We start from the raw sequence: 12,434 nt of genomic DNA, 5'->3' as shown, positions 1-12,434 counted from the left end.
ATAAAAGCTCCTTTTAATGAGGAGTAAGTACAATATAAAGTTGTAAGAAAATGTTCAGAGTTCTTTAGGACTGTCTCTTTTTGCAGGTTGGAAGCTGACTTCACATGGAGGTCGGGATGGTCCTTGTCGATTCTGGGATGACATCGACTGAGTGATTTTCGGGCTGGTTCCTCCATTCGGCCCATTCTCAACCCGCAGGTCACAGGTCACCAGGGGTGCCAGGGTCACCAGGGTCACCAGGATCACCACAGGGTCACCAGGGTCACCATGGTCACCACAGGGGCACCAGGATCACCAGGATCACCACAGGGGCACCAGGATCACCAGGATCACCAGGGACACCAGGGGCGCCAGGGTCACCAGGATCACCAGGGTCACCATGGTCACCACAGGGGCACCAGGATCACCAGGATCACCAGGGACACCAGGATCACCACAGGGGCACCAGGATCACCAGGATCACCAGGGACACCAGGATCACCACAGGGGCACCAGGATCACCAGGGACACCAGGATCACCAGGGTCACCAGGATCACCACAGGGGCACCAGGATCACCAGGGTCACCACAGGGGCACCAGGATCACCAGGATCACCAGGGTCACCACAGGGGCACCAGGATCACCAGGGTCACCAGGGTCACCAGGATCACCAGGGTCACCACAGGGGCACCAGGATCACCAGGGACACCAGGATCACCACAGGGGCACCAGGATCACCAGGGTCACCATGGTCACCACAGGGGCACCAGGATCACCAGGATCACCAGGGTCACCAGGATCACCACAGGGGCACCAGGATCACCAGGGACACCAGGATCACCACAGGGGCACCAGGGTCACCATGGTCACCACAGGGGCACCAGGATCACCAGGGTCACCACAGGGGCACCAGGATCACCAGGATCACCAGGGACACCAGGATCACCACAGGGGCACCAGGATCACCAGGGACACCAGGATCACCACAGGGGCACCAGGATCACCAGGGTCACCAGGGTCACCAGGATCGCCACAGGGGCACCAGGATCACCAGGATCACCACAGGGGCACCAGGATCACCAGGATCACCAGGGACACCAGGATCACCACAGGGGCACCAGGATCACCAGGGACACCAGGATCACCACAGGGGCACCAGGATCACCAGGGACACCAGGATCACCACAGGGGCACCAGGATCACCAGGATCACCAGGGACACCAGGATCACCACAGGGGCACCAGGATCACCAGGATCACCAGGGACACCAGGATCACCACAGGGGCACCAGGATCACCAGGGTCACCACAGGGGCACCAGGATCACCAGGGACACCAGGGTCACCAGGGACACCAGGGTCACCATGGTTACCACAGGGGCACCAGGATCACCAGGATCACCAGGGGTACCAGGGTCACCAGGGGCGCCAGGGTCACCAGGGTCACCAGGGGTACCAGGGTCACCAGGGGTGCCAGGATCACCAGGGTCACCAGGATCACCAGGGGTGCCAGGATCACCAGGGTCACCACAGGGGCACCAGGATCACCAGGGACACCAGGGTCACCAGGGGTGCCAGGGTCACCAGGGTCACCACAGGGGCACCAGGGTCACCAGGGTCACCAGGGTCACCACAGGGGCACCAGGATCACCACAGGGGCACCAGGATCACCAGGGACACCAGGGTCACCAAGGGCGCCAGGGTCACCAGGGGCACCAGGATCACCAGGGTCACCACAGGGGCACCAGGATCACCAGGGGCACCACAGGGGCACCAGGATCACCAGGGACACCAGGATCACCAGGGGTGCCAGGATCACCAGGGTCACCAGGGGTGCCAGGATCACCAGGGGCACCAGAAGCACCAGGGGTGCCAGGATCACCAGGGGTGCCAGGATCACCACAGGGGCGCCAGGATCACCAGGGGCACCAGGATCACCACAGGGGTGCCAGGATCACCAGGGATGCCAGGATCATCACAGGGGCACCAGGATCACCAGGAGTGCCAGGATCACCAGGGGCACCAGAAGCACCAGGATCAACAGGGGCGCCAGGATCATCAGGGGCACCAGGATCACCACAGGGGCACCGGGGTGCCAGGATCACCAGGGGTGCCAGGATCACCAGGGGCGCCAGGATCACCAGGGGCACCAGAAGCACCAGGGGCACCAGGATCACCAGGGGCGCCAGGGTCACCAGGATCACCACAGGGGCGCCAGGATCTCCAGGGGCACCAGGATCACCAGGGGTGCCAGGATCACCAGGGGCACCAGGATCACCACAGGGGCACCAGGATCACCAGGGGTGCCAGGATCACCAGGTGTGCCAGGATCACACCAGGGGCACCAGGATCACCACAGGGGCGCCAGGATCACCAGGGGCACCAGAAGAACCTGAATCACCAGGGGCGCCAGGATCATCAGGGTCACCAGGATCACACAGGGGCACCAGGATCACCAGGGGCACCAGGATCACCAGGGGTGCCAGGATCACCAGGATCACCAGGGGCGCCAGGATCACCAGGGTCACCAGGATCACACCAGGGTCACCAGGATCACCACAGGGGCACCAGGATCACCAGGGGCACCAGGATCACCACAGGGGCACCAGGGGCACCAGGAGCATCAGGGGCGCCAGGGTCACCAGGATCACCAGGGGTGCCAGGATCACCAGGAGCATCAGGGGCGCCAGGGGCGCCAGGATCACCAGGGGCGCCAGGATCACCAGGGTCACCAGGATCACACCAGGGTCACCAGGATCACCACAGGGGTACCAGGATCACCAGGGGCACCAGGATCACCACAGGGGCACCAGGATCACCAGGATCACCAGGGACACCAGGATCACCAGGGGTGCCAGGATCACCAGGGGTGCCAGGATCACCACAGGGGCACCAAGATCACCAGGGGTGCCAGGATCACCAGGGGTGCCAGGATCACCACAGGGGCACCAGGATCACCAGGGGTGCCAGGATCACCAGGGGCACCAGAAGCACCAGGATCAACAGGGGCGCCAGGATCATCAGGGGCACCAGGATCACCACAGGGGCACCGGGGTGCCAGGATCACCAGGGGTGCCAGGATCACCAGGGTCACCGGGGTGCCAGGGGCACCAGAAGCACCAGGGGTGCCAGGATCACCAGGGGTGCCAGGATCACCACAGGGGCGCCAGGATCACCAGGGGCACCAGGATCACCACAGGGGTGCCAGGATCACCAGGGATGCCAGGATCACCACAGGGGCACCAGGATCACCAGGGGTGCCAGGATCACCGGGGCACCAGAAGCACCAGGATCAACAGGGGCGCCAGGATCATCAGGGGCACCAGGATCACCACAGGGGCACCGGGGTGCCAGGATCACCAGGGGCGCCAGGGTCACCAGGATCACCACAGGGGTGCCAGGATCTCCAGGGGCACCAGGGGTGCCAGGATCACCAGGGGCACCAGGGGCACCAGGATCACCACAGGGGCACCAGGATCACCAGGGGTGCCAGGATCACCAGGGGTGCCAGGATCACCAGGTGCGCCAGGATCACACCAGGGGCACCAGGATCACCACAGGGGCGCCAGGATCACCAGGGGCACCAGAAGAACCTGAATCACCAGGGGCTCCTGGATCATCAGGGGCACCAGGGTCACCAGGGTCACCAGGATCACCACAGGGGCACCAGGATCACCAGGGGCACCAGGATCACCAGGGGTGCCAGGATCACCAGGGTCACCAGGATCACCAGGGGCGCCAGGATCACCAGGATCACCAGGGTCACCAGGATCACACCAGGGTCACCAGGATCACCACAGGGGCACCAGGATCACCAGGGTCACCACAGGGGCACCAGGATCACCAGGGACACCAGGGTCACCAGGGTCACCAGGATCACCACAGGGTCACCAGGGTCACCACAGAGGCACCAGGATCACCAGGGACACCAGGGGCGCCAGGGTCACCAGGGGTACCAGGGTCACCAGGGGTGCCAGGATCACCAGGGTCACCACAGGGGCACCAGGATCACCAGGGACACCAGGGTCACCAGGGGTGCCAGGGTCACCAGGGTCACCAGGGTCACCACAGGGGCACCAGGATCACCAGGATCACCACAGGGGCACCAGGATCACCAGGGACACCAGGGTCACCAAGGGCGCCAGGGTCACCAGGGTCACCAGGGGCACCAGGATCACCAGGGTCACCACAGGGGCACCAGGATCACCACAGGGGCACCAGGATCACCAGGGACACCAGGGTCACCAAGGGCGCCAGGGTCACCAGGATCACCAGGGTCACCACAGGGGCACCAGGATCACCAGGGTCACCACAGGGGCACCAGGATCACCAGGGACACCAGGATCACCAGGGGTGCCAGGATCACCAGGGGTGCCAGGATCACCACAGGGGCACCAAGATCACCAGGGGTGCCAGGATCACCAGGGGTGCCAGGATCACCACAGGGGCACCAGGATCACCAGGGGTGCCAGGGGCACCAGAAGCACCAGATCAACAGGGGCGCCAGGATCATCAGGGGCACCAGGATCACCACAGGGGCACCGGGGTGCCAGGATCACCAGGGGTGCCAGGATCACCAGGGTCACCAGGGGTGCCAGGATCACCAGGGGCACCAGAAGCACCAGGGGTGCCAGGATCACCAGGGGTGCCAGGATCACCACATGGGCGCCAGGATCACCAGGGGCACCAGGATCACCACAGGGGTGCCAGGATCACCAGGGATGCCAGGATCACCACAGGGGCACCAGGATCACCAGGAGTGCCAGGATCACCAGGGGCACCAGAAGCACCAGGATCAACAGGGGCGCCAGGATCATCAGGGGCACCAGGATCACCACAGGGGTGCCAGGATCATCAGGGGTGCCAGGATCACCACAGGGGCACCAGGATCACCAGGGGTGCCAGGATCACCGGGGCACCAGAAGCACCAGGATCAACAGGGGCGCCAGGTTCATCAGGGGCACCAGGATCACCACAGGGGCACCGGGGTGCCAGGATCACCAGGGGTGCCAGGATCACCAGGGTCACCAGGGGCGCCAGGATCACCAGGGGCACCAGAAGCACCAGGATCACCAGGGGCGCCAGGGTCACCAGGATCACCACAGGGGCGCCAGGATCTCCAGGGGCACCAGGTTCACCAGGGGTGCCAGGATCACCAGGGGCACCAGGATCACCACAGGGGCACCAGGAACACCAGGGGTGCCAGGATCACCAGGTGCACCAGGATCACACCAGGGGCACCAGGATCACCACAGGGGCGCCAGGATCACCAGGGGCACCAGAAGAACCTGAATCACCAGGGGCTCCAGGATCATCAGGGGCACCAGGGTCACCAGGGTCACCAGGATCACCACAGGGGCACCAGGATCACCAGGGGCACCAGGATCACCAGGGGTGCCAGGATCACCAGGGTCACCAGGATCACCAGGGGCGCCAGGATCACCAGGGGCGCCAGGATCACCAGGGTCACCAGGATCACACCAGGGTCACCAGGATCACCACAGGGGCACCAGGATCACCAGGGTCACCACAGGGGCACCAGGATCACCAGGGACACCAGGGTCACCAGGATCACCACAGGGTCACCAGGGTCACAGGGGCACCAGGATCACCAGGATCACCAGGGACACCAGGGGCGCCGGGGTCACCAGGTTCACCAGGGGTACCAGGGTCACCAGGGTCACCAGGGGTGCCAGGATCACCAGGGTCACCAGGATCACCAGGGGTGCCAGGATCACCAGGGTCACCAGGATCACCAGGGACACCAGGGTCACCAGGGGTGCCAGGGTCACCACAGGGGCGCCAGGATCACCAGGGGCACCAGAAGCACCAGGATCACCAGGGGCGCCAGGGTCACCAGGATCACCACAGGGGCGCCACGATCTCCAGGGGCACCAGGTTCACCAGGGGTGCCAGGATCACCAGGGGCACCAGGATCACCACAGGGGCACCAGGAACACCAGGGGTGCCAGGATCACCAGGTGCGCCAGGATCACACCAGGGGCACCAGGATCACCACAGGGGCGCCAGGATCACCAGGGGCACCAGAAGAACCTGAATCACCAGGGGCTCCAGGATCATCAGGGGCACCAGGGTCACCAGGATCACCACAGGGGCACCAGGATCACCAGGGGCACCAGGATCACCAGGGCTGCCAGGATCACCAGGGTCACCAGGATCACCAGGGGCGCCAGGATCACCAGGGGCGCCAGGATCACCAGGGTCACCAGGATCACACCAGGGTCACCAGGATCACCACAGGGGCACCAGGATCACCAGGGTCACCACAGGGGCACCAGGATCACCAGGGACACCAGGGTCACCAGGGTCACCAGGATCACCACAGGGTCACCAGGGTCACCACAGGGGCACCAGGATCACCAGGGACACCAGGGGCGCCAGGGTCACCAGGTTCACCAGGGGTACCAGGGTCACCAGGGTCACCAGGGGTGCCAGGATCACCAGGGTCACCAGGATCACCAGGGGTGCCAGGATCACCAGGGTCACCACAGGGGCACCAGGATCACCAGGGACACCAGGGTCACCAGGGGTGCCAGGGTCACCAGGGTCACCACAGGGGCACCAGGATCACCAGGATCACCACAGGGGCACCAGGATCACCAGGGACACCAGGGTCACCAAGGGCGCCAGGGTCACCAGGGGCACCAGGATCACCAGGGTCACCACAGGGGCACCAGGATCACCAGGGTCACCACAGGGGCACCAGGATCACCAGGATCACCAGGGACACCAGGATCACCAGGGGTGCCAGGATCACCAGGGGTGCCAGGATCACCACAGGGGCACCAAGATCACCAGGGGTGCCAGGATCACCAGGGGTGCCAGGATCACCACAGGGGCACCAGGATCACCAGGGGCACCAGAAGCACCAGATCAACAGGGGCGCCAGGATCATCAGGGGCACCAGGATCACCACAGGGGCACCGGGGTGCCAGGATCACCAGGGGTGCCAGGATCACCAGGGTCACCAGGGGTGCCAGGATCACCAGGGGCACCAGAAGCACCAGGGGTGCCAGGATCACCAGGGGTGCCAGGATCACCACAGGGGCGCCAGGATCACCAGGGGCACCAGGATCACCACAGGGGTGCCAGGATCACCAGGGATGCCAGGATCACCACAGGGGCACCAGGATCACCAGGAGTGCCAGGATCACCAGGGGCACCAGAAGCACCAGGATCAACAGGGGCGCCAGGATCATCAGGGGCACCAGGATCACCACAGGGGCACCGGGGTGCCAGGATCACCAGGGGTGCCAGGATCACCAGGGTCACCAGGGGCGCCAGGATCACCAGGGGCACCAGAAGCACCAGGGGCACCAGGATCACCAGGGGCGCCAGGGTCACCAGGATCACCACAGGGGCGCCAGGATCTCCAGGGGCACCAGGATCACCAGGGGTGCCAGGATCACCAGGGGCACCAGGATCACCACAGGGGCACCAGGATCACCAGGGGTGCCAGGATCACCAGGTGTGCCAGGATCACACCGGGGCACCAGGATCACCACAGGGGCGCCAGGATCACCAGGGGCACCAGAAGAACCTGAATCACCAGGGGCGCCAGGATCATCAGGGGCACCAGGGTCACCAGGATCACACAGGGGCACCAGGGGCACCAGGATCACCAGGGGTGCCAGGATCACCAGGATCACCAGGGGCGCCAGGATCACCAGGATCACCAGGGTCACCAGGATCACACCAGGGTCACCAGGATCACCACAGGGGCACCAGGATCACCAGGGGCACCAGGATCACCACAGGGGCACCAGGATCACCAGGGGCACCAGGAGCATCAGGGGCGCCAGGGTCACCAGGATCACCAGGGGTGCCAGGATCACCAGGAGCATCAGGGGTGCCAGGGGCGCCAGGATCACCAGGGGCGCCAGGATCACCAGGATCACCAGGGTCACCAGGATCACACCAGGGTCACCAGGATCACCACAGGGGTACCAGGGGCACCAGGATCACCACAGGGGCACCAGGATCACCAGGATCACCAGGGACACCAGGATCACCAGGGGTGCCAGGATCACCAGGGGTGCCAGGATCACCACAGGGGCACCAAGATCACCAGGGGTGCCAGGATCACCAGGGGTACCAGGATCACCACAGGGGCACCAGGATCACCAGGGGTGCCAGGATCACCAGGGGCACCAGAAGCACCAGGATCAACAGGGGCGCCAGGATCATCAGGGGCACCAGGATCACCACAGGGGCACCGGGGTGCCAGGATCACCAGGGGTGCCAGGATCACCAGGGTCACCAGGGGTGCCAGGATCACCAGGGGCACCAGAAGCATCAGGGGTGCCAGGATCACCAGGGGTGCCAGGATCACCACAGGGGTGCCAGGATCACCAGGGGCACCAGGATCACCACAGGGGTGCCAGGATCACCAGGGATGCCAGGATCACCACAGGGGCACCAGGATCACCAGGGGTGCCAGGATCACCGGGGCACCAGAAGCACCAGGATCAACAGGGGCGCCAGGATCATCAGGGGCACCAGGATCACCACAGGGGCACCGGGGTGCCAGGATCACCAGGGGTGCCAGGATCACCAGGGTCACCAGGGGCGCCAGGATCACCAGGGGCACCAGAAGCACCAGGGGCACCAGGATCACCAGGGGCGCCAGGGTCACCAGGATCACCACAGGGGTGCCAGGATCTCCAGGGGCACCAGGTTCACCAGGGATGCCAGGATCACCAGGGGCACCAGGATCACCACAGGGGCACCAGGGGTGCCAGGATCACCAGGGGTGCCAGGATCACCAGGTGCGCCAGGATCACACCAGGGGCACCAGGATCACCACAGGGGCGCCAGGATCACCAGGGGCACCAGAAGAACCTGAATCACCAGGGGCTCCAGGATCATCAGGGGCACCAGGGTCACCAGGGTCACCAGAATCACCACAGGGGCACCAGGATCACCAGGGGCACCAGGATCACCAGGGGTGCCAGGATCACCAGGGTCACCAGGATCACCAGGGGCGCCAGGATCACACCAGGGTCACCAGGATCACCACAGGGGCACCAGGATCACCAGGGGCACCAGGATCACCACAGGGGCACCAGGATCACCAGGGGCACCAGGGGCGCCAGGATCACCAGGGGTGCCAGGATCACCAGGAGCATCAGGGGTGCCAGGGGCGCCAGGATCACCAGGAGCATCAGGGGCGCCAGGATCACCAGGGTCATCTGGAGCACCAGGGGCACCAAGATCACCAGGGGCAACAGGATCACCACAGGGGCGCCAGAGGCACCAAGATCACCTGGGGCACCAGGATCACCACAGGGGCACCAGGATCACCAGGGGCGCCAGGATCACCAGTGGCGCCAGGAGCACCAGGATCACCAGGGGCACCAGGATCACCAGGGACACCTGGAGTACCGGGGCACCAGGAGCACCAGGGGTACCTGGATCACCAAGGGCACCAGGAGCACCAGGGACATCAGGAGCACGAGGAGCACCAGGGGCACCAAGAGCACCAGTCGCACCAGGATCACCAAGAGCACCAGGGGCACCAGTCAGTGGGATCCAGACTGCAGCGTTTGCTTCATTTCTTTTCTTTCTCTACCACTGCTCTCTCTCCTTGTTAAGGCCTGCAGACTCAAAAATGTGATGCAGTTTGATGGACAAGTTGATGCCCTGAACAATTGGTAACCAGCTGGAATTTTGTGTACAGTTCTGGTCACCACATTACAGGAAGGACATAATTGCTCTGGAGAGAGTACAGAGGAGATTTACAAGAATGCTGCCAGGGCTTGAAAATTGCAGCCATGAGGAGAGATTGAATAGATTGGGCTAAACCAACTTATATTTCACCTCTTTTCTATTTTTCCTTAGTTCTGTTGAAGAGTCATATGGACTCGAAACGTTAACTGTGTTCCTCTCCGCAGATGCTGCCAGACCTGCTGAGTTTTTCCAGCTATTTTTGTTTTTTGTTTTTGTTTTGGATAGACTGAGGTTGTTTTCCTTAGAACAGAGGAGGCTGAAGGGTGACCTAATTGAGATGTACAAAATTATGAGGGGCCTAAATAGGGTCAACAGTAAAGACCTGTTTTCCCCAACGGAGGGGTCAATTACCAGGGGGCATAGATTTAAGGTGATTGGTAGAAGGATTAGAGGGGACATGAGGAAAATCTTTTTCACCCAGAGGGTGGTGGGTGTCTGGAATTCACTGTCTAAATTGGTGGTTGAGGCTGAAACGCTCAACTCATTTAAAAGATACTTGGATCTGCATCTGAAGCACTGTAACCTGTAAGGCTACGAACCAGGTGCTGGAAAGTGGGATTAAAATGAGCGTTTCTTTTTCCGGCCGAAACAGACAAGATGAGCTGTATGGCCTCTTTCTGCGCTGTAACTTTTCTATAGTTCGAAGTTCCTCCCAGTCATTACTGTCAATGCTGCCAGGCTTCAAAGAGAATTTCAGACTGTCCTTGAAGCATTTTCTTTGTTCTCCCCTGGAACATTGACCATTTGAGAGTTGAGAAGACAGCACTTGGCAGGGAGATGCTTTTCAGCCATCTGGACACAGTGTCCAGTCTATTGTAGTTGATCTTGTAGGAGTTTTGCCTGAATGCATGTGGAACCGGCTTCAAGAAGGACAGCAGCACCTGTTGTTGTAAGTCAGGATCACTGTGGAGCAGACAGGGAAGAGTGTGAAGCAGGTCAAGAATACCTGAAAATCAAGAGGTAGAAAGGCTTAAAGTAATCATAATCACTAGGAAGTAATGGGAATAATGGGACTTAAGCCAGACAAGTTATTTAGACTTGATGGACTATATCCTGGGGTCTTAAAAGAAAAGGCTGCAAAGATACTGGATGCATTGGCTGTGATCTTCCAAAATTCCATAGATTCTGGAAAGGTCCCAACAAATCGTACAATTGCTTTTTTCAACGCCTCTATTCAAAAAAGGAGGGAGACAGAAAGCAGGAAACTAGGCAAGTTTGCCTAACATTTGTCGGAGAGAAAATGCTAGAATCCATTACAAAGGAAATAATAGCAAAACATTTAAAAAAACAAAATACAACCAGGCAGAGTCAACATGTTTTTGTGAAAGGGAAATCATATTTGACTAATTTATTAGAGCTCTTTGTGGCAGGATTGTTGTATGAGGAGCGATTGGGACAACTAGGCCTGTATTCACTGGAGTTTAGAAGAATGAGAGGGGATCTCATTGAAACGTATAAAATTCTGACAGGGCTGGACAGACTGGATGCAGGGATGATGTTTCCTCTGGCTGGGGGCTCTAGAACAAGGGGTTAGAATCTCAGGATATAAGGAAGGCCATTTAGGACTGAGATGACGAGAAACGTCTTCACTCAGAGGATGGTGAACCTGTGGAATTCTCTACCACAGAGGGCTGTGGAGGCCAAGTCACTGGATATATTTAAGAAGAAAATTGATAGATTTCTGGACTCTAATGGTGTCAAGGGGTAAGGGGAGAGAGTGGGAATGTGGCATTGAGATAGAGGATCAGCTATGATCATATTGAATGGCGGAGCAAGCTCGAAGGGCTAAATGACCTCCTCCTGCTTCTATTTGCTATGTCTCTAATAAGCAAGATCTGTAAAGGGGAACCTGTAGATGTGCTGTACTTGGATTTCCAAAAGGCATTTGATAAGGTGCCACATCAAAAGTTACTGCACAAAATCATGTCTACAGCCATAGAAGTACCTGTCTGCACCCCTCACTAACGAATCCCCTACCACTATTCCACGTCCAGACTTCTTCCTCCCCCCTCCTGAGAACTCCAGAACATTTCTGGTATCCTGGATAACCATATGTGCAGTAAGTGTTGTCAGCTGCAGCAGCCCAATCTTGGAATTTCAGAGCCGTAGCTTGTGTAACTGCAGCGCATCCATGAGGTTGAGAGCTTTGTTGATAGAATGTTTAAACATGTGGTCACCTCACAGCTTAAGAATATGCAGGGAGAGACCATCAGGCAGTCAAGAGGAAATAGGCAGGTAGTGCGGAGTCCCCTGAGCGCATTTCACTCTCTACCCAGTGATGAAAGTTATAGTTCATCTGAGATGTCTCAGCTGTGCAGGGAGGCATGAAAAAGACTGGAAGAGCAATTGTCATCGGAGATCCGATAGTTTTAGGGAACAGGCAGGCGTTTCTGCGGCCACAGACATGAATTCAGGACCCTCAGTGCCATGGTCAAGGATGTCACTGAATGGCTGCAGGGTACCTGGGGGAGGGCGGGGGGGAGGGTGAACAGCCAGCAGTCATGGTCCACATCAGTACCAATGACATAGGCAGAAAGAGGGATCAGGTTCTGCAGTCAGAATTTAGGGAGCTAGGTAGGAAATTAGCAATTAGGGCCTCAAAATTAGTAATCTCTGGATTACTCCCAGTACCACATGCAAATGAGTATAGAAATAATAGGATAAAGCAGATGAATGCATGGCTGGAAAAGTGGTGCATGAGGGAAG

The 12,434-nt window shown here is 60.2% G+C and overlaps 1 pseudogene; it reads right to left on the bottom strand.

The window, feature by feature from the left end:
• Nucleotides 1–5,990: 5,990 nt before the first annotated feature.
• Nucleotides 5,991–8,644, bottom strand: LOC121279190 (annotated as a pseudogene).
• Nucleotides 8,645–12,434: the final 3,790 nt, after the last annotated feature.

This window comes from Carcharodon carcharias, chromosome 6, assembly GCF_017639515.1.
Source record: "Carcharodon carcharias isolate sCarCar2 chromosome 6, sCarCar2.pri, whole genome shotgun sequence".
Lineage (NCBI taxonomy): Eukaryota > Metazoa > Chordata > Chondrichthyes > Lamniformes > Lamnidae > Carcharodon > Carcharodon carcharias.
The sequence above is the reverse complement of the archived record's forward strand: the minus strand, read 5'-3'. Positions and strand labels throughout refer to the sequence as shown.